Consider the following 24,698-nt stretch of genomic DNA (forward strand, 5'->3'; position numbering starts at 1 on the left):
TGTGAGACCTCATACAATCTTCCAGTGGAATCTATAAGATAAAATTACCAGACCTTATTTGTTAATGATAAAATGAATTTACATTGAGAATTTTAATCTTAAACAATTTAGGACATTTCCTTTTTAACCAGAAATGGGCTTTATTACCATGCTAGGTCCTACCAGTCTTATTTTCCCCCTGTATTGTATATTTATGACTTTTTATTAACCTTAACACTGCCCTGAGAATCTGTTCTATTATTCTGTTCTTTCCTCAATACAGAACTTAAGTTGACGTCAACAAGGAATGTGTACTGAAAGGTGTAGGCGGATTAGATTCAAATGAATTCAAGCACATGTGACTATTAAAATGAGAATAAGGAGACACTTCTGGTATTTTAGATATTGTTATCTGATTATTTCTACCCTCGTTAATATATTTAGAGATTAGACATTGGCTTGCAAATGTGTTTCCTGTTTGTGCACACATACTTTGTTTTTCCTACTGCAAATAATATAATTCCAAATACATATGAACTTCTGGTATTAAGTTTGCACACTTTTTTCCAAGTAAAATATTGTCTCACCTTGTAGCCTTTGTATATAAGATCAGACAATGCTCATGAAGTAATAGGTGGAGGGTTTTTTTTGCTATTTAACCTCTCCTCTGTTGATACATGTTTTACTAACAATATATAAAACTTAATTTTCTAAAAGAGCATACAACACATTTAAAAATTTATTTAATAAAAAGAAGCTTTTATAGCCTTTTATTATTTCTTAAGCAAAGTATTTTTCTTCTCATTTCCAGAGATTAAAATCTGTTAACAGTGAATCAGGACTGTATAAACAATATTTGTATATTGCAGGGTCAGAGCATAAAGTAGTAAAAATTACTGCTTTGGATTCAGTCAAACTTAAGCTCACATCTGCTATGTGACCTGAAGATGTATCTTCCTTTCAGATCCATTTTCCTCATGTCCTGATAAAGAAACTAATACCACCTTGTAAAATGATTAAGAAATTCAAAATACTGAACGGAAAGTGTCTATTGTCTGGTCCATTAAACTCAAAGTAAAAAGAGGATTACTATTTTAACAGGATTAAAATCATGGGTTTTTTTATTTCAATGAGTTCTTTTTAATTTCTCTCAGTGTCTTAACAGCACTTCTATCTTTGTTTTATCCCTGGTTGGATCATTAATAAATCTTCTAACAGCCCCTTCTTAAAGTTATTATACACGTCTTCCTGATTACTACCACTTATTAATTCAGAGCTATAGAACTATTCTCTCAGTTTTCTCTTTTGTTCCCCGAGTCTTGTCATATTTCCCTTGGTGACTTCAATGTAAAAAATAAATTCATTCTTTCTTGATTGTTTTCTTTCTGTCTTTAAATAAATATCTATTAGATTTTAAACACTGTGCTAGGCAACTTAAATATTACAGTGAATGAAAGATACACTTTTTCTGCCTTCATAAACCTTACACCCAATTGTGGAGGTGTTAATCAAGTAATACTAGTATAGAAAAAAAATAATAATAAATTACAACTATGTTAAATACCACATAGGAAAGAAACATAGTCTTTGTGACTATAGAAAGGAGGAATCCAGGGGGTCAAAAAAGTCTTTATTGAATAATAATTAAAGGTGATATGAAATTTGAAAGATGGGTAAGGGCTAAACAAGTGAAAGGCCTTGTCGGGGTAAGAACAGAAGTGAGCAAGATAGAAGAAACAGCAGGAGCCAAGGCCCTGTGGTGGGAAGAAGCAAGGTGTATTCACATACTTGAGACAATGCTAGAGTGGCTGAAAGGGACCCAGGTGGGAAAAGAGGTTGGAGAAGTGGGGACAAATGACACTAAACCGGTGCCCTCTCAGATATATTTATGAGTTTAGTCTTTATTCCAAGAGCAATGGAAGCCACCAGAATGTTTAAGAGAAGGGTAGGTGATATGATCATATTTGTATTTTGGAAGATCTCTCTGGATGCTATCAGAACACTCCTTTGCAAACTCTAACATGCCTACAAATCACCTGGGGATATCGTTAAATGCAGATTCTGATCCAGTATTTCTGGGGGTGGGGCCCTCATGCCTGCATTTCTAACAAATTCCCAGGTGAAGCAGATATTACTACACTTTGAGTAGCAAGGGTTTATCCAGCTCTGCACTGGCGGTGTGGAGGCTGCTTGAGATTCTCTTGTCCCTCTCTCTCTGTCACTCCCCTACTCGTGCTGTGTCTGTTTCTCTCAAAATAAATGAGTGAACTTAAAAAGAAAAAAGAAAAAGCATGGATAGAGTAAGATGGGAGGCGAGGAAATCAGTTAGGAAGCTATTCTTTGGTTCATTCAATCAATATATATTTAGTATTTGCTAACTCCCAACCCAGCCCTGCTTCCAGACTATGGGAATAGCATGGTTGACAAAATAGACCGTCTCAGTCTGTTATGCAGCTTACATGCTAGCGGCTACTGCATTGTAGACAATGCAGTGCAATACCTATAGGTAGGAGAAGACAGAAGCTTTGGCTGGAACGGCAACAATGAGACAGAGCACAGTTAACTGACTATGGAGAGATGTACATGGCAAAACAGACAGGATAAGGGAGGCACTGGGTCATGAAGGATGAGAGAGAAGATTTGACAAAAAAGATGTCTACATTTCAGGCTGTCTTTAAGATACCCACATGAAGTATTTATTTCAATCTATGGATTTATAACTCAAAATACAGGTTAAGGCTGGCAGCGAGATCAGAAGTTAGGGTGTCCATAGGTTGAATGTGTGATACTTTGAATATATTCAAGTGGTGACGCCAGGTGCAACTCCCTTGCCCCAGTCCCCGGTGCTATTGCCCAGCCCATATCCCTGTCTCTTACTTTTCTGAGAAAAATCAGATGTCATCAGGTATTTCTTGTTCTTACACACACATTTAGCTATATCTGACCTCATCTCATCACTTCTCCGGTCTCTAAAGCAGGGATATCTCTTCTTTAAAATTAATCTCAGTTATATTCCTTAAAGCAATAGTTTTGCTGAGGGCGTCCATTCTCTCACCTGGTGTTCTTGTTCTACTCACTGTAAAATAAGATCTACCCTAGCAAATCAGTTCAATCTACAGTGTTTCAGTCTTCAACTTGTTTTGACTCTTCTGCCACAATATTTCAGACTCCTTTCTTCTGGAAACTCTTATTCCTTGGCATCTACTATCCACCCCACATGTATCTTCCTTTGATCTCTCCACACATTCCTTCTAACTTCAGCTGACTCTTGGTCTTCCAGGAATCTGTTTATACCTTACATATTTTATGCATTCTTCATTCTCATTACACACAAACACTTCTCATTATACCCTTAACTCAGTGACTCTGCTGCTATCGATATGCTTGAATATGTATCACTAATCCATTCTTCTCTGAGCTCCAGACCTACACAGCCAACTGCCAATGGGACATTGCCACTTGAATGACTGCAGGTACCGTAAAGTCAACACATATGAAACTGAACTCATCTTTATTTACTAAAATGAATCTTCTACCCTGTGTTACTGTTCTTGGTAAAAGTTCTTGGTGGGAAGCCAAGATTTCCCCCTCCCCATCCCACCTGGAAACCAGGTGAAAAACTTCTATTAACTCTTCTTCCCCTTCCAACACTGCCTCCACTTCTGCTTTCCTTCAGGATCTCATAAGCACTTATCATTGAACCAGCCTCAAAAAGTTTCTCTGCATTTGCTCTTTCTTTCTTCTACTCCATCTTCCAACTTTGGCCCGTGTGATGTTTCACTTTGTAGCTTAAAATGCTTCACTGGTTCCCTACTCTACAAGAAAATGGCAGAAGATACTAGCATCCTGTTAAGGTTCTCTATAATCTAGGACCTATACATTTTTACAACTTTGGTTTCTCACAATAATCTCTCTTATAGCCTAATAGTTATGAATTATTGCCATTTTGAACTTGTCAGACTATGTTATAACAATATGCTTTTTTTGATAATTTTTTTTAACATTTATTCATTTTTTGAGAGAGAGAGAGAGAGAACAAGGAAAGGGCAGAGAGAGAGGAAGACACAGAATTCAAAGAAGGCTCCAGGCTCCAAGCTGTCAGCACAGATCCTGATGTGGGGCTTGAACTCATGAACCATGAGATCATGATCTGAGTCAAAATCAGACACTCAACTGACTCAGCCACCCAGGTGCCCCAATATAGCAATATGCTTTCTAGGTAATGTGGAACATCACGAGATCCTCCTGAAAGTTCCCTCCCTAGTCATTTTTGAAGAAATATATTCATCTTTCCAGACTGAGTTTAAGTATCTCCTTTTTGGGGAAATCTTCTGTGATGCACCCCACCCCTTTGTGCTTATACTGTACATGGGCACATGTTTCATAGAATAGTAATTTATTTGCGTAATTTTTGATACCCCTACATTCACTAAACTATAAATTACTTAAGGCAAGATTTTACCTCTGTAAGTCTGAATCTCCCAATCCAACCCATTGCATAATAATATAAAGTCAACACAAAATCTAATATAGTAGTATTCCTCTCTTATCCATAGGGGATATGTTCCAAGACCTCCCAGCAGATGCCTGAAATCAGAGATAATACTGAACCCTATATATACTACGTTTCTCCTATGATAAAAGTTATGATAAAGGTTAATTTATAAATTAGGCAGAGTAAGAGATTAACAGCAATAGCTAATAATAAAATAGAACAATTACAACCACTATAATAAAAGTTATGTAATGTAGTCTCTCTCTCTCTCTCTCTCTCTCTCTCTCAAAATGTCTTACTATATGTACTCACCTTCTTTTTCTTGTGATGATGTGAGATGATAAATTCCTACATGATGAGATGACGTAAGCACTGTAATGTAGCATTAGGCTACTGTTGACCTTCTGACGCTACGTCAGAAAGAGAATCATCTGTGTCTGGACTGCACTAGACCATAGATAACTGAAACTGCAGAAGACAAAACCATGAATAAGGGGGACTATTGTATGTATGACAATCATTCAGTTTTTAACCCACACCTGCATAGTGCCACATCTTGTCCCATGACACTATATCCTAGTCAGCTCCTAATTTTACATGGAGTTAGCTCTTCCTAACTTCTTTTCCCTTACACATTTAGGCAATATTCCCAAATAATCTCCATCCATAACCACCTACAATGGGAAACCTAATCCTTTAGGCTCTTCTGTAACAAGCTCGGATACCTAATCATCTGACTTAAATCGCTCCTTCTTCACTATAAAACTTGGGTTGCCATCCTCTCCTAGAGGCCATGCCATTGTCCCCTTCCCCTCACTCACTTTATATACATCAATGGTACATTTTAGTCCTTTGGGGGGAGGGTGTTAATACCCCTATACCTGGTGCAAGAATTATACTCATTATTTTGGACAGTTTCTTTTGGGTACACCCTAGTGTATCAATTTTAAACTGACTATACCTTTCCGTGTGTGGCCTAGACACGAAGCAAAAGCATAGGACTTCTAGTTTTGTTTTTTTTTTTAATTTTTTAAAATGTTTATTTATTTTTGAGACAGAGAGAGACAGAGCATGAACGGGGTAGGGGCAGAGAGAGAGGGAGACACAGAATCGGAAGCAGGCTCCAGGCTCTGAGCCATCCGCCCAGAGCCCAATGCGGGGCTGGAACTCACGGACCGCGAGATCGTGACCTGAGCTGAAGGTGGACGCTCAACCGACTGAGCCACCCAGGCGCCCCATAGGACTTCTAGTTGTAAAAACTCTCATCTATTGAACATTTACAAAGTGCCAATTATGCTCCAAAGTGCTGTGCTTATGAAACATGGATGGTTGGAATGAAACAGTATCAAGTCATCTAAGTTAAAAAAGAGCAACAGTGAGAGTGACAGAGAGAGAGAGAAAGAAAAAAGAATTCCTGTACATTTAGCAAGACTAAGTTTCCCTATGAGGTTCTCGCCCTGTTTGGCACTGACTAATCTTGCTACTTACAGACATAGTAGATATAAATCGGAATATATTCACATTCAGGTGAATACTTAATGTAATTAAGGACATCTCAGCGAATGCTTACAACTCCCTCTCTGATCTTCCTCTAATTCTCAAAGGCCTTCCCCTCTCAGTCTACCTGGTCCCATTTTCAAATTTCCCCCATCGCACTTGTGCCAGGAGCTGGGAGCAGCAAGGACAGAATGGAAGGACTGCTCCGCTCATGGTTGAGTGCACATCGGCATAACTGTCGGTAGTGCGTCATTTCTTCAGTTTCATCTGCTCCTCCAGCTGGTGCAGGTACCTTACAGTCTCTCTTGGCATGGATGGCTTCTGAGGTTGGCTTTTGTTGTGTGGCCATGAGAATGACCTTCATGTGCCCATATGGGCCCTCTTGCAGCTTACTGATGGGTAATTCTCTAGAAGCTTGGCTGAAACTTCCCTTTTCCTCCCCCAGTAGGTGACCTGCCCCGTGTTCTCTGCTGGGGTGGTCATTGGGCATGCTGGGCTGACATATATGGTTATATCCCCATTCCAGCCTGCTGAAACACTTTAAAATAATCTAAAAATAAATGTGTTATTTCTCACAGCTTCGTGTAATGTGCCAATTTGACCAACAGGCTGTACTAATTGAAATAAAGTTATTAACTGAAAATGTTGCGTATTACTGTGAAGAAAATAGGGCTCTGAGACTTCATTTGAGGTATCCTTCTATGTTAACAGCTCATTAAATTTTCAAATTTTGCATCCAATTAATCAACTACTTACAATTTTACCTAATTGTGCTACCATCATCACTCATTCTCATCCACAAAGATGTTATTAAAAGTTACTGTCAATGTCTTGCAGAAAGTCAGGTTCTACATGTCTAGAAGATTGTCTGGTAATCTTAATTAGCATGGAAGGGAGGAATGAGGAAAGAAGGAAAAAAGAAATGAAGGAAGGAGGAAGGGAAGAAGAGAGAAAGGAGAAAGATGTGGAGGAAGGAATAGAATAAGCATTTTTTTAAGAAGAAAAGAAAACTCTTACTATCGAGCCTCACTCAACTCACTGTGGGTGATGGTGCTCACTGCAGAGTGCTGGAAGTATTCACAGATCGAGCGTTTATTAGTCCATTGGGCAACTGTGAGGTTTTTAGTGATTTTCTTTTAAATCATAGAACTCGTGGGGCGCCTGGGTGGCTCAGTCGGTTAAGTGTCCGGCTCTTGGTTTCAGCTCAGGTCATGATCTCCCGGTTTGCGACTTCGAGCCCCCCAGTGAGGCTCTGTGCTGACAGCATTGAGCCGGCTTGGGATTCTCTCTCTCTCCCTCTGTCTCTGCCCTTCCCCTGCTCACACTCTCTCAAAATAAATAAATAAACTTAAAAAAAACCCCAAAAACCTAGAACTCTTTCCCCTAACAAAATCTTATCTGAGAAGAGGAAAGCATAGATGTTTTGGTCGGGATCTCAGTCCACCATACTCAGCCTCTCCCTGTACTTTCTCCTCACCGCAGCCCCTTCTTCTTGCACTGCTGCTCTTAGGATTTCTGTTAAGAACCCTAGGGCATGGAAAACCGTAAGGTATGGAAAACCAAAATTTGAAAACCTGCAGTTCTGTAGATCTTTTTTCTGGAATCACTTCAAGCTCAACAATCTGCAGTACAGATAGACTACTTTGTCTTCCATTTATTAGAAACCAGAACGTTGTTTTCTGCCTCCAGTTCTGTAACATTCCTTCCATTTCCCCAAGTCCTCTAAATGTATTAGCAACAGACACGTAGACATCGCTTTGGCTGCTTCCCTCGGAACCTAGGATGCAATTTGTCTGGATCATTTGGCACACCAGGTCCACTCTATAAATTATCTCACTTCTCTTGCAGATCAATTCCCACCTGACAATATATGCTCTACCCTCTTTGGTTGAAGGATCATTTCCTCTGACAAAGTAGCTAAAACTTTGTGAAGGGAAGGAGTTCTGTTTTTCCCCTGTCATCTGTTAACATTATACCATCTGCCCAAGCAGCAGGCTTACACTTACTTTTGTCTTTTCCTTGCTTTCATCATGTCTGAAAAAGCCCTTTGGTACTGTTGACATTTTTCTGAAGCCACATTTTATTCAGGGTTACATTTTCTGATATAATTTATATGCTTATAGCGCTTTTAATATTAGTTCTTGGTCATATTATCTAATTTCTATGTTTTGTACATGACAAATCCCACTCTAAATCAACAGAACCTAAGTGTTAGTTGATGCTCTATATTATAAACTTGAGTTCTTCGAAATGTTCTTTCTAGAAAGAGCAATGATTCTATAAATCACCCCACCCCCACAAACTTTTATTTCCCCATGTTGGGATCCTTCATTATTGGGAATTTTTTGTTTTAGAACAATCAAACCCTGCCTCAATACTTTTCCTTTTAAAGTCCCTGTATGAAATTCTATAAATACATTTATTGTTACCTATTACAAGATACTTCCCTGAATTTTCAACTGCACATACGACATTATATGCATGGTGCTCCCTTCCTTAGTAACACCTATCTGCATCCAACATCTCAAGGTATCCAATCACCATTATTTGATGGTTGCCATTAAGTCCAGAGAACTGGTCCCAATTATTGTTTGTTCTGTGTTCTGAAAAATGAAACTACCTTTCAAGAATTTTCCTATGGGTTGAATTGTATCCCTGCAAAAACTTATATATTGAAGTTCTAACCCACACAATGTGACCTTATTGAAAAATAGTGTCATTGCAGATGTAATTAGTTACAATTAAGTCATACAGAGTAGAGTTGGTCTCTTATCCAATACAATTGGAGTCCTTATAAAAAAGGAAAATTTGAGCACACTGGGAGAGCCCCATGTGAACATGAAGGTGGGGATCAGGGTGATTCATCTACAAACCAAAGAATGTCAAAGATTGCCAGCAATCCACAAGAAGCTAGGAAAGAGGCAAGGAACAGATTTCCCCTCACAGCTGTTAGAACCAATGCCACAAACACCTTGGACTTCTCCCCCCAGAACTGTGAGAAAATAAATTTCTGTGGTTTAAGCCATCCAGTTTTGACTACTTTGTTATTCCACTGTAGAAAGCTAATGCAACCAGTTATCAACACATCAAATAGTATGCTTCTAGAAGAATTTGTCTCCCACATGGGTCCACATGATCAGAAAATCCCATCATTATAGGAACTTGTATATTTCCCTTGTCAGTTTTTTTGGGGGTTTTTGTTTTGGTTTTTGGTTTTTGTTTGTTTGTTTTCCTAGAGCCCACCATCCATTTTCTCCATCTGGCTGCAAAAACTTACTTCTATGTAAATTTGACTTTCATTTTGTTTATTATATGGTCACCTTAGATGGAGGATAAATACGGAGTTTCCTGACACTCATTTTTTACATTTTTATAGACTTTCTTGGCACTTTGTCTGTTATTGACCCTCTTATTGTGACATATTTATGTCAAGGAGACAGAGAGAAGAGTATTCAAGTACCTGGGCACAAGAGCTGGACTGCTGATGTCAAATCTTTGTTGACAATATGAACTTGACCAAGTCTCTTAATTTCTTCAGGCCCCATTTTCCTCATCTGACGATTTTAAAATAAATAAATAAAAAGGAAAAACACTGTCTAATAAATTAGTGGAGATGATTAAACAAGCTAACACATGGGAGAATCTTAGTTTTCATCTTCTATATATACTCTAGCTTTTCCGTCTTTAAATCTAATCAAAGGATTTTTCTCTTTATTCCCTCTCTCCACTTTTAGATTAAAATCCTACTGATTCTATTGGCAAGTGTCAAATAATTCAATAAAGATCAGTAACACATTCTCATAGATGAAATCATGTCAAGGAAAAGAAGTCATGTTTCTCCACACAGCAACCATGAGTTCACTCCCAATTTTCTTTCTTCTCTAAGGTGATAATCTTCCGTGGCAAGAAGAGATAAAACTCAGAACTTCAAGCCTTTTAATTTTTTACCTGAAAATCCACAGCACCGTAGAGATACCTTGCCAGTTAACTCTGGCAATGGCATTTGTCCCAATACAGACCAACAGGAAGAAGGTCACTTCAAAAATTCTGTCAGATTCTCTGCCACATAAATGATATTTAATATGGGAAAACTAATAATTAATAAAATCCTCCCCCTCACAATAGCCTGTCCACAAAACCCTCACTGTGCACTACAGTCAGCAGCCATTAACTGCCTTGGGCTTTCTTCTTGGCAGCTGCTAACAGATTTCCCCAACCCTGCTAATGACCAAAAGTCTTCTTCACTCTTCAGGGAAACAAAGGCTGAGTTTTCTCTTAAGTATCTCCATTCTGCCCCTGTGTCACATGGCACTGTTGGTTCACAACTTCTCTCTTTTCTCATCAGTTTTTCTGGTCGCCAGCAAAATTTCACCAGTTTTGCTTGCCTTCAACTTCTCACAGTGTTGTTTCCCGCCTTGTTTTTATTCAGATTATTTCTTACGTGCTGTCTAGGAATATTTCAGGCCCAATGAAGAAGTCTTCCTCGAAAACTCATACCTTCTTTCTAATCTTTCACCTTCTCTTTTGCTGGAAAATTCATAAGTTCATAATAATTTTCCCAGTGATTAACACCTGTCCCCTAGCTATTTTTCAATCACAAAATGCAAACAAACATGAAATCAGCCATATCACAGACAGTATTGCTAACCTTTTTTGGAACAAATTTCTTTTTTCTCAAACTTTTTATTTTCATCTGCTTCTCTCCCCTCTTTGGCAGACCTTTAGCTATTTCTAGATTTTTTTGAATAAATTAGGTACTGATAGCAATGAATTAAATCAAGAAAAGGCTTCCCTAAATTTCTCATGCAGCATTGTCAGTCAAAGATAGTCCTGACCTGAAACCCCTGTTTCCCCCTTTTCTTTCGTAAAAGACTGCCAAATGCATGAGGATTTAATAACTTCGCTCCTGGCTCAGGGAGGTGTACAAATGGACATTTAAATGAGACTGGCAAACTCATTTCTCATGTTGACCCAACATGTGATCCTTGAATTCTAGTGGTGAAGGGTTAATGGTATAATTCACTAGGCTCCTTTGAATTTTAATTAAAATTACAAAAAGATTTTTGAATTTCAATATGAACTAGGGCTTTCTATTTTGACTATCAGGTATATCATCAAAGCTAAATCTCCTATATGCAGTAAATGAAAGTCTCTGACAATACTTCTCATTTTTATTTATGAATTTCATTCTTTGAACACTTTTGGCAATGCATATCAAATTATCTTTGTACTTCCTTAGTGGGCAACACAACCTACTATTTGTCAATGAACTACATACACCACATTCCAAGGACCAGACCCTGAATAATTTTAATAGGTATTTTCAAAATATATAGTGTGGGTCAAACTTGTAAGTTCAAGTTCAACCCATAGGACATTCTTTTTATGTGTTTATTTATTGCATGCTCTCTTTTTACAGTGCCATGCTTAATTTCTTTAGATCTTGAAGAGGTGATATTCAACATTATCTACAGTACAGTCTTTTAAAAGCTAAATTAACTCTTGTTTCCTTTTGCTGTTAAATACCAAAAGAACTTATCTCTTTGGGAATCCCATTACGTAGTACCATACTAATAACATTGATAATAGAAAATTTGTTGGTCATAGTACACCGAGTCTATCTCAGGGACTATTCTAAGTGTTTTCCGTATATAAACTCAATTGATTCTCACAATAATATCATAAATAGGCACTATTATTATCCCAATCTTACAGGTAACGAACCTAAGGCACATTGAGGCTAAGTAAGTGGCCACCCCAGAATTCAAAGCTGAGCATCTGGAACAAGAAATCACAATTTAAGTTAAATCAGTTATTGTCTCCAGGTCTACATATATAATAAAGCCTCATATTTAAAACATGAAGACTTTTCTGCTTAAATAAAACCTTATGCTAAATATGGTATATGGAGTATTATTAGATACCCTGCTGTGATGTTAAACACTGCAATTTTGTTTTCAGATTATTACATACAAAAAGGGACAAAGGAAGCAGAATTTGAAAAACCGAAAGTGATTTATTAGGTGCTCTGGAATACAAGCAGTACAGCAGAAGGGGTGGCCTAGAGCAGCCGGAAGGTCTCAATGGTGGAGAGGGTTCTATCTTTCACCACATGTATTATTGGTTGTATTCTCCAATATGCCGTCTATACTGGGACTAAATGCCCTTGCATGACTAGAGTTTTCAGAAAGATCAGTGTGTTATTGTGTGCATAATTGTGTATTCACATGGTGCACATTCGTATTACTTTACACGGGATATATACAAATTCATCCTGATTGTTTTTTCCTTAAAGATAGTAATAATTAATGTTTTTTACAATAATTTTCTCATAATCAACTTTGCTAGAAAACATTGATCTTATTTGATTAGGTATGCTTGTATTCATAAATATAAACTCAAAATTCTCAGTATCAGTCTGAATTATCAAGCCTCATTACATTCTTTGCATTAAAGATTTAACCGACTTATATGATAGGTATGTTATTTAAAGTATATATTCCATATACTCTAGCGAGGAAAAATCATGTTCTGAAAAGCATTTCAAATGCGATCTCACTGTATTTTTCTTTTAACAGCATCTTTGAACATTGCCAGTGAGCAGACGGATGTAGAAACAATTAACAGCAGAAAAGAACAGACGGAATCTGAATTCAAAGACTTAAACCAGCAGGTAAGGACAGATTCATGGTTTACCAATCCTAGCTCTGTAGTCTGGAACAGCAGGTGGAAAAGAGACATGATTCAGGAGAAGTACATATTTTTATTTTAAAGAAATGGTCAATTAAACAAAGTAATATTTTTGAATTGCTAACGGACGTATACGAAATTGACTTATTTAGGAGAATCAGTTGGCATGTTTTAGTCTCCATTTTGCTTCTCTTTTCCCCCTTCTTAGAAGCACAAAAATCCAATTCATTTTTACCCTGCTGATTTTTTGACATTTTCCATTTGGCAAAAAGGAATTTTTCTCCCTCTCTGGTGTTTCTAATGGACCTGAAACCCGTGTGATTAACATGGCTTCCTTCCTCACACTAGGTTTGGCATCAATAACACTTTCAGAAATAATGTGTATATCTCCCAAGATCAAGTGCTAATTTCCGTGAGTTCTGGCTAAAAAACTATGATATGTGGCATCCCTTATTCAGTGAAATTTTTGGGGGTGCTTGGGTCTTTGTCTTTAAATTATTCAGAAAGAATTAAATCAATATCAAGATCAAATATGAATATCAAGTCAAATTATGAACTTCCTCCTTTTGGGGGGCACTATTCCTCCTGACTTAATACAAGCAGGCAGTGTTTCAGAGTTCCTAACCCTGCTGCATATTAGAATCACCCAGACAACTTTTAAACTAAAAATATCAGTATCCAGATACCACGTTCAGAGAGTCTCAGCCAATTGTTCTGGAGCAGCACCTGGTATCTGATACTTTTCTAAAATTTTCCAAGTGGCACTAATGTACAACCAGAATTTAAATCATAGGCTTACTCTACCTAACCTCATATGTTAAATGTATAAAACATTTTGAAATGGTTTTTTTTTTTAAAGCTTTGGTTAAGTCCATGATTTGGGATTAAGTCACATGAAATAGTTCCATTTAAATAAAAATTCTTAACCAAGGTGAGTAGTCATGCTGGTTTAATATTTCATGCTTACCAAAATTCAACTTTATGACTGGAGTTTCAAGTCAGTTCTTGAAGGGATTTTTCTTTTTGTTAATTCCCCAAACCAATTTATCAGTAAATCAAAATATGCCCAGAATCTGGTCACTTCTCACCACGTCCTCTGCAACCACCTTTGTCCAAGCCACCATCCTTTCCTACCTGGAAATCTCCATGTCCTAACAGGTCTCCTTTTTCCACTAGTGCACCCCTACAGAGCAATCCTTTAAAACCATAGGTCAGTTCGTGCATCACTGTGCAAGACCTTCAAACATCTCCTGATTCCACTCTCAATAAAAGCCAAGGCCTTATAGCTTCGTGAGGCCCTTCGTGGTCTGGATCTGCCCCCACGCCCACCTACCAGTGCCCTCTGCCTCCTGTTACATATCACAACTGCAGGCATGCTCCTGCCTCAAGATCTTGGTACTTGTACCCACTGCTAGAATGTTCTTCACAGATATCTGCATGTCTAACTTCCAACTGTCTTTGTTTTTCTTACCATGTCACTTCTCAAGAGACCAATCCTGCACTCTCTCCCATCACCCTATCTGAAATGCACTGCCCCCTTCTCAATAATCCTTACCCTTCTCTCCTTTTTCTTTGTTCTACAAACACTTGTAAAATTCTGAATTCTATGTAATTTGATTATTTATTATTTTTATTATGTATCGTCTCCCTCTTTTAGAATGTATGCTCCCTAAGGGCAGAGTCCATTGTCTTATTTTGTTTAGTGATCTGTTTCAAGGACCTGAATCTGTGTGGCACATGCAATAAACAAACAAACAAACAAACAAATATTTGTTGAATGAATAAGTGAGTGAATAAAAACAAACAGCAATCTTGTATCATCATGCTTTCTAATGGTAATTGATCATTTCTTTTAAATATGGTAATATCTTGTTTTTATAGGAATATTGTTACATTTCTAACTAGTTTTACTTATAGTAAATATACTGTTTGAAGAGCTTCAACACTCCTGACAGCCTCTGCACACCTTCCAATATTTTATGCTGAGAAAGAGGTATAAAAAATAATCTATTTCAGTATTAAGAGAGTATTCTCATAAGACCATCCCTTTATCCCTAAAATTATTGTCATTTCATCTATGTAGACACAACCTTCCACTTCATCTCCAAATTTATTTACCTTATAAAATAAACCCACTCCACTATATACCAAACAACTCATCTGTCCTCCCATTAAGGAATCCTTAATCAGAATATTGGCAAATGAGAATTCTTTATCAGGGCTTTAAATAATTTCTAAATTGGTGGGGTGCCTGGGTGGCTCAGTTGGTTGAGCATCCAACTTCAGCTCAGCTCATGATCTTGTGGTCCATGAGTTTGAACCCCGCATCAGGCTCTGTGCTGACAGGGCAGAGCCTGGAACCGGCTTCAGATTCTGTGTCTCTGGCTCTCTCTGTCCCTCTCCTGCTCTCTCCCTCTCTCTCTCAAAATAAACATTAAAAACTTTTTTAAATAATAAATAAATAATTTCTAAATTGGCAATTTCACCAATGAAAGTGTTCTGATAATATACCTTTGTTCAAAAGAATTTGAGAGAAGTTAACTTTAATTAGAAATAAACACAGCATCTATTCTCCTCCCCATTTTAATAAATGTTATTCTTTTGTTTGGGGCTAATTTTTCTCATTTGTCATTGTTTAATTCAACAAATATAAACATAATTTTAGTACCAGGCACTGTTGTAGGCACTTGGGTTTATCAATGTATAAATCAGATAAAGATCTTTTGTCTGGCTCACATTCTCATCTTCAATGCAGTGGCCAACTCAACCATTGATTTCATCCGAGTGCCTCAAAACCTCTATTCCATTCAAATCTTGATTAGATGCATTATAAAATGGTGTAGATACATTTTATTTATTTATTTATTTATTTATTTATTTATTTATCTTTATTTTTTAAATGAAATTTATTGTCAAATTGGTTTCCATACAACACCCAGTGCTCATCCCAACAGGTGCCCTCCTCAATGCCCATCACCCCCTTTCCCCTCCCTCCCCCCTTAAACCCTCAGTTTATTCTCAGTTTTTAAGAGTCTCGTATGGTTTGCCTCCTTCCCTCTCTAACTTTTTTGTTCTCCCTTCCCCTCTCTAATAGTCTTCTGTTAAGTTTCTCAGGATCCACATAGAGTGAAAACATGGTATCTGTCTTTGTGTGACTTATTTCACTTAGCATTACACTCTCCAGTTCCATCCACGTTGCTACAAAAGGCCATATTTCATTCCATATTTCATCTTTCTCATTGCCAAGTAGTATTTCATTGTGTATATAAACCACAATTTTCTTATCCATTCATCAGTCGATGGACATTTAAGCTCTTTACGTAATTTAGCTATTGTTGAAAGTGCTGCTAAACATTGGGGTACAAGTGCCCCTATTCATCAGCACTCCTGCATCCCTTGGGTAAATTCCTAGCAGTGCTATTGCAAAGGACCTGAATGTGAGACAGGAAACCATCAAAACCCTAGAGGAGAAAACAGGAAAAGACCTCTCTGACCTCAGCCGCAGCAATTTCTTACTTGACACATCTCCAAAGGCAAGGGAATTAAAAGCAAAAATGAACTGTTGGGACTTCATCAAGATAAAAAGATTCTTCACTGCAAAGAAAACAATCAACAAAACTAAAAGGCAACCAACAGAATGGGAAAAGATATTTGCGAATGACATATCAGACAAAGAGCTAGTATCCAAAATCTATAAAGAACTCACCAAACTCCACACCCAAAAAACAAATAATCCAGTGAAGAAATGGGCAGAAGACATGAATAGACATTTCTCTAAAGAAGACATCCAGATGGCCAACAGGCACATGAAAAGGTATTCAACGTTACTCCTCATCAGGGAAATATAAATCAAAGCCACACTGAGATACCACCTCATGCCAGTCAGAGTGGCTAAAATGAACAAATCAGGAGACTATAGATGCTGGAGAGGATGTGGAGAAACGGGAACCCTCTTGCACTGTTGGTGGGAATGCAAACTGGTGCAGCCACTCTGGAAAACAGTGTGGAGGTTCCTCAAAAAATTAATAATAGATCTATATTTTAAAGAATAATAAATGCTATTGTACAACCAGAATTTAAATCATAGTCTTACTCTATCAAACTTCATATAATTAAAATGTTTTTTAAAAAAACATTGGTTAAGTCCATGATTTGGGATTAAGTCACATGAAATAGTTCCATTTAAATAAAAATTATTTACCAAGGTAAGGTAGTGATGCTGTAAGTTGCTAGTGACAAACACACTTGCCCTGACTAGGGGATATATTGTCCTGAGAATTTCAAAGCTTGTCCGTGTTAGAAACATCAGGCCTGTGCACACATCTCAGCTCCCTCACTTTCTGCCTGCGTGACATCAGAAATGTTACTTCAATTCTGTGCCTCTCAAAGTTTCTGTATCTACCAAATGGGACTAATGCTTCATAAAGTCATATTAAGATCCTTTAAAGCCCCTACAACAATAATGGCCAATAACATGTATTCACTAAACCACGGTTATTATTATGTTTAGCAAAGGAAAAAAAAAGAACTCAATACTTTATATCTATAAAGTATTGATACATTGAAAAAAAAATAACCTAGATGTAAAGACCCAGCAAAAATGTTACTAGTAAAGGAAACTACCTATCTCTGATGTCATTGATCTCTTTATTAAGGTTGAACTCCTATATTGTCTACTCTAGAGAATTTATGACCAAGCTGGATCACAGTATATTCCTTTATTCTGTTCCCATATTACCTAGCCTTTCCTCTTGTCTACACTTGGCACATTCCAACTGCATGATTCACATCTGACTCCACCAGTACACTGTAAGCTGCAGGACAGCAAGAGGTGGGCCTTCGCATCCTAGAACATACTTTTTTTTCCTGCTGAATGCCCACCACACAGCACAGGGCCTGAGACACAGTAGATACTCCACAGATATTTTTTTTTTATTATTGTAAAACAATCAATAAGAAATGTATAATTTGCCTCAGGGAAGGCCTGTTTATATTTTTGAGTACAGATAGCCTAAATCATCTCTTTAGGAAATTTGGGTGCAAATATCCTAGAAAACAAAACAGACCAGTCGTAACAGCTTTTACTTTTCCATAAATTTTTGTACCTGTTGTGACTTTTGTTGGTTTGCTTACTTTCATTCTGTTCTTCAGAGAACTGCCTCCATAGAAACTCTTACTTCCAGGAACACCAAAGAGCAGTCCACGTCAGTTGAGAAGAATGAAGCTGGCGTCCCTAAGGCTGACAGCCAGGGACTGTCACGTGGGTACTAGGAATAGGCTGAGAGCAAAAGGATGCAGCTTCCGGGGCTGCTGGCCAGTCCTTTCTTGTACCACTGGCGGCTGGGGCGGAGGTGGGGGGGGGGGGGTTCTAGGCCAAGTCCTTCCATAAATTACCATTGAACCCTCATGACAACCCTGTGGTGGGCCTTCTATTATTGCCTCCATTTTGTCAATGAAAAAGCGTGTCTTAGAAAGATGAAGTTAAGTTCTCAGAAGCAGGGGCATCTGGGTGGCTCTGTGGGTTAAGTGTCTGACTTTTGCTCAGGTCATGGTCTCTCTGTTCGCAAGTTCAAGCCCCATGTTGGGCTCTGTGCCGAGAGCTCAGAGCGTGGAGCCTGCTTCGGATTCTGTGTCTCCTTCTCTCTCTCCCCCTCCCCCACTCACAGTGTTCCCCTCTCTCTCAAAAATAAATAGATGTTAAAAATTTTATTAAAAACAATAAGAATTCTCAAAAGCATACCCTGATAAGAAGGCGAGCAGGACTTCCAAACCAGGATACTCTGCCCCAAGTCATGAGCTCCTGACAGTCACTTGCTCTCATGGAGTCCTTTGTGATCCAGATTCCAACTGAGTTCAAATAAAAAGTTTCCCTCTATCTTTCACAGAAAGTAGACTCGTGAGAGTCTACATAAGCAAAATCCAAACAATGGATGTTTTATTTTTGTAATTTAGTTGTCTACAAAGATACCTTAAAGAATTGTTTCCTAATTGCAACTTAGTTTCAGAGAGCAATTTCTTTCTCCAAAATAATCTTGTTGGGAAGCTGCTATCTTTATAGTTACAAGGGGAAAAAAAAAATACCCTGTAATGTTACAAAGTAACATTCACCAGTGAGCATTACTTAGGACTTCCACAGACACAGAAGAAAATAAAATGACATTAACAAAAATGACTATTAGCAGTAAACATCTGGGAAATGTTTTCATTTTGTTTGCAATACCCTTCTGTCATCTACAGTAAGAATTGGTACATATAAACTAAAATAAGTAAATTCATATACTCAGTGATATAAGTGACACTAATAATAATGCTAGATTAAGTTTAAGCAGTGGAAAGCCTCTAGCTACATATCATTTACTGGGTGGTGTGAAAAGTATTAGAAAAAGTGTACTATTCTATCATATAAAATTTCTAGTTTTAGGAAACTTACAACAATCTGCAAATTGCAATTTTGGATATTATCAGTTCTTAAGACTATAATAGAGGGCTATTACATTAGATTGACCACCCTTCTTTTGGGAAGTAAATTGAAACACAAGCAGGTGACTTTTACTCCATTGCCGACACAGCCAGGTATTTTCGTGAAAGAGGTTCTTTTCTGCAAAATGTCCTCTTAACCTCTACCCATCATATGCACACACCAAAAACTTTGTTTCTCGCCATTAAACTACACCAGGAGATGCTTGCTGTTAAAAATGGAGTTAAAAGGTTCAAAGAAAGAGATAGCTCAAAATTTTGATGAAAGTGTTATGGTGATAGCAAATACATGAAAAAAAAATCTAGGAAAATGGTAAAGGAAGGGAGATGTGAGGAGAGAGAAGATTATTCTTTTGAAAACAGGGCTGCTGCCTTCTTCAGGTAAACAATTTTCATTTCCTTAAAACCCTTGGACTGTCTTCCAGTTCTTTAAGGAGTCATAACCCTCAGCATGAGGATTACTAACCCATACATATTGCTATAACTAAATGCTAAAAATTAATTTTATGTGGATGTTAGTAGCAAGCACAATAAAGGCAAAGAATTTTCAAAGTATGCTTTTGTTCAGTTTTTAAACAGTACTGCTGATTTGAATCTTCTGTCCTCATATAACATCATTTTGTAGATCAATTGGGTCCATTCAAGAGTGAGTGAGTGTGTGTGTGTGTGTGTGTGTGTGTATCTTCCAGGGCCGCCCAGTGCTAACCTTGGGTGTCCTAATGTTCTTTCATTTGGATGCACTTTGGATTAAAACAATTGCAAAGCACAAATGTAGATTGCCAGCAAAGGTGACCCTTCTTTAATATTAGATTACAACCTTGTTTCTATAAAAATGAAAGGTACCTTTGAGCATTGCTGTCTCTAACTTTGGTGAAAAGAACCCGACGCTTCCCCAGCTTATTGCTGGTCAAGATTTAACATGTAATTAGGCATCTACAAGGATGGATTTGAGCCTATATTGGTTCAAATGTTCTTATGCTGCTACTGCTTGTAGTTTCCATTGAAGAAAACAAAGTAGCAACAAAATAACCAGTAATGGGTATTCATGGAGAAGGTCATTCTACACAGACAGGGCAAGTTCTGTTTTGCCAGTTCATGTGGCTGGCTGACTATTTTTAGAATTGGATGGGACGGAGCCTTGATTTCTCAGAGAACGCTAAGCAGGGTCGATGCCTGGTTTGAATTGCTGACTGTGGCTCCAGCCAGGGTACCGCTGCACAGCCTCCCCTGCCAGATGCATGACCGTCTTCCTGCCAGCCACACGCTCACCGCAGCTGCCTCCTGGTGCTCCCAGCTGCCGCAAGACAGCCCCTGCCAGTCACACGCTGGGACCTCTGCCAGCTCCACAGCAGTCCCCACCTGCCACACGGCAGCCCTACACCCCTTGGATCAGCCCGGCTGTCACGTGCAGAAAAATCATTCAGTAGATGCCTAAAATTAACTTTCCCACAGAGTCTTTCCCCTGAGCTTAGTGTTCGTGTGACGTGTGGTTGAATTTTCTTCTTTTAGTTTGCATATTTTTTGCAAAGGGATTCATTTGCCCGTACACTGGCTGAGATGCTCTCACAAACACAATTTGGCTTCTGACACCTTTGACCACAATTTCCTTGAACTTAATAAGATCACTGGATGAAAACAACTAAACGTGAAGTTTGGAATCCAGATTCTAACAAAGTAGAGGAACTTTAAAGAATTGTCTCCTAAAGTACACAAAAGGCATAAGTTAGCAAGAAAAACATCAGAATTCATACCTTTCACACTTTTCAAATCCCCAGAATTCTCTCAGTCTTTAACATACAAGTGCTACCAAGAAAAAAATCTACAAAAAAAATTTTTTAAGTAGTAATCAAAAACCAACAGAGCTCTAAGATACTAGAATAGATGGAAAAGGTAAAAAAGTTCTTAAGACATGTGTCGTGTTGATAAGCAGATTTCAATTGCTTTGGGTTGGAATAACACTTTTCGGATCACTACAACATCAAAGACTCAACCCACGTTTAATTACACATTATACACTACAGCCTATGTACATAACAGTGCCAGGTGGTAGGGGAAGGGCAGACACTTGGTCGCTACATCGAGCTGTGAAGTCTTCTAAAGAACATGAGTCTTGAATTGGGCCGACTTGATTTGGAGGAGGGAACCTGTGGTAGAAAATATGGTGCCCAGAGTGTGAAACCACATGAACGTCCAACTTACGGGGCCAGAACGTCACATTGTCAGCAACGAGAAGTGGCTGAAAGTGTCTTGGTAGAGGAGTCATATGATGAAGTTTGGACTGGGCTGAACCCTATGAGTTTGACTATTTTGTAAGTCAAAAGCATTCCGTTTTGGCACTTTTTCAAGGTTCAACCTAATACAAAAGAAACGATGAGGAGAAAAGAACCAGAAAAGTTTTCTTTTCTCATGAACCTCGTGTTCTATCACCTAATTTGCCAAATTACTCGCTTTTTCAGAGTCTACTTTCTTAAGCACAGAGATAAAAAGAATAAGAAAAAGATGAGAAGACAGAACAAAAGGAAAAGGGAACAGAAAGGCAAGAAAGCAGAAAGACTCATGGAGCGCCCTAAAACTTCTTTAACAAAGGAAGAGTAACTATGTCTTCTTGAGAGCTCTCAAGTAAATCTGTACTAACACTTTAGCTAGGTCACAAGGAATAGAGCAATTTTGAAAAATTTACACAGGGGCCTATTTTGAGTTTAACAAAATAGAACTTGACTTATATATTTTCCCTTTCCTCCCCAATTAGCCGTTATTTACATTTTCTAAAAGAAAATGAATTCCTGATTCCAGGCTCTGAACAAATTCTGGCAACTTGTGTCTTAATCCATTACTTGAAATTACAATTTAGAGATAGCAGAGGATATCCATTTACTTGCACTGCATGTGAGGGAAGAGTTGGATTTTCTGCTAACCTTCAAATGATACAATTGAAATGCCAAACATTTGGCTTTGCAAAATATAAGAACAACGTCCTGCTGCTCTATAATCTCCGCAGCTGGGATCATTTAACTCTCAGCCCACACTCTGGGACCTCTCTACCTACACAGAAGGGAGTATAAGGAGCTCTGCTAAGGCCTGGAGTCAGCAAAATATCATTCTTTTTGTTGACCATGTATAATGCCCTGCAGAGCCTCCTACCATGATTAAAAACCTCATGTTGACCCCTCCCTCCCCCTTTATTTAGCCCACATTTTCCTGCTTCCTTCTCTGCAACCATTCTTCTCCCAGCTGGACACTTCCTCTAGGTCCATTATGGAAAGGAATGCTATTTCCTTGTCCCTTCCTTACCCTCCTCGTTCTGAGATAACTGCAAGAAAACAGGAACAATGTAATAGACAATGGTAAAATTACAAAGATAGTCCTGGCTATGAGAACTACAAACTTCATTCAAGTGAACCTAGGTCTAGACATGTTCTTGCCAACTTTCTATATTGATCTTTCACTAGCACAATGTTTTCCTCTTTCCATAAATTTGGGGTCCTATAAAACTTTTTTCTCTCTTTTCTTCCTAGGATACTAGTGAGTTTCCTTTGTTCTTGGGCAAGAAGCTTCAATCCTGGTCTCTGTCCTACAGTGATAGGGACTGTAATGATCTAGAAAGCTTGTGCCCTATCTTAAGGGACCACAGCAAATAAGCACTAGTCAATGATTGCCTCATAAAAATGGGGCTAGTGTTTCTGGATTCTTTAATATTTTTTCATATATTTTAAGTTTGAAAAACTAATTCAAAGTTATTTTAAATATTATATCAAGCAAATGACAAATCTTTACAAATGTACCTTTAAAACATTTGTTCTAATGACAAGTAGAGTTATGGTCATCCATACCAAGTGTTGGTAAATATTGCCATAAAAAGCTAAATAGTAAACATTTTCTGTTGTCTAGGTAATATGGCCACCAAGCTCTGCCACTGTCGTGAGAAAGCAGCCATAACCAGATATTCCATGGTTATGTTCCAATAAAACTTTCTTTACCAAAAAGAGGTAGGGAGACAGATTTGGCCCATAGCCACAGTTTGCTGAGCCCAGTCTATACACACCTTTATATGGTTACTCCTTGAGAGTTTTACTGAGTATATGTCTAATAGTCCATATATTCTGCATTTCTCAACTTAAGCGATGCTTGCTTCCTTGGGTTCTGTATCAGATCAGACCCCTTGCTTGGTGTTTCCAGTGTGTCTGTGCCTGCCCTTCTACCATATTCATCAAAACATCACAGTGTTTGGTAACTGTTAATTGGTTCTTTTTTTAGTAGACTATAATCTTTGGGAGAACAAAGACTTTGCCATGTTGTTTAGTATCTACTGTTCATGGCATATAGTAATCATTCAATAAATATTTTCTGTGTATTTTCTGGTACTCTTCCCTAATTAATCTAGATTGGAAATGTTTTACTATTTTACTTTCAAAAGGAGAAGGCATGATGCTGTGAGATGTTAAATGTTTTTTAGTGCCTTCATCTAAACTAGAATGTATCAGGGGTGCCTGGGTGGCTTGGTCAGTTAAGCGCCCGACTTCAGCTCAGGTCATGATCTCACAGTCCATGAGTTCGAGCCCTGCGTCGGGCTCTGTGCTGGCAGCTCGGAGCCTGAGCCTGTTTCAGATTCTGTGTCTCCCTCTCTCTGTCCCTCCCCTGTTCATGCTCTGTCTTTCTCTGTCTCAAAAATAAAGAAACATTAAAAAAAATTTTTTTTAAATAAACTAGAATGTATCATTTTCAAAATTTCTTATGAAAAGGCACGTTTAATTGTTGTGGTCTTAGCATTAGGAAATTATGGAACTGATTGTTCTGATATCACATAAGGATTAAGAGCGATATTTCTGGATCCACACTTCTTGGGTTACAAATCCTGGCTCCACTATTTACTGTGTGTTATTATTCAAGTTACTTAGCTTTTCTGTTAACCCAAGTTTTCCTGTCTATAAACTGTGGCTAATCTTCTTTATTTTCTTATAGAAAGTTAATGGATCGAAAGTCCTTAGAGAAACACTTAGATACATTAAGCCCTCAATAAATCTGAGACCATCTTTACATGGTCCATGCTTGAAATCAACCCTCAGTCTACCCTAGGACCCTGCTGAATCCACTCAGTTAAGCTTTCTCCTTGCCACACCACTGCAACTGCCCTTGTCACACACTTCCATGGTGCCACATCTAATGGTCATTGCCACATCTAATAGCAGTTTGATACAGGTGATCCTTTCTTCCTTCTTGAAAAATGTTCTTCATTTTGCCCCAGGATACCACTTTCTCTTGCTTCTTATGCCCAGTTCACTGGCCACTTCTTGTGAACCTCATTCCTGCTATATCCCTATCTTCTCATCCTCTTGATCTTAGAATGCTCCCAAGCATAGGGCTTAAATCTCTCCATCTATACTCATTCCAGGGTTATATCGTTCACATTCAGGGCTCTAAATTTCATCCAGTTGCTGACGACTCCCAAATTTATACTCTTGCACTGAACTTTTGTGTGAACTGGAACCTAACATACCTTGTTCCTATTCAAACCTTGACTTGTCTGTTTAGAATCCCAAACCCAATATATCTGACAGCATAT

Source organism: Panthera tigris, chromosome B1, assembly GCF_018350195.1.
Source record: "Panthera tigris isolate Pti1 chromosome B1, P.tigris_Pti1_mat1.1, whole genome shotgun sequence".
In the NCBI taxonomy this organism is placed as follows: Eukaryota; Metazoa; Chordata; class Mammalia; order Carnivora; family Felidae; genus Panthera; species Panthera tigris.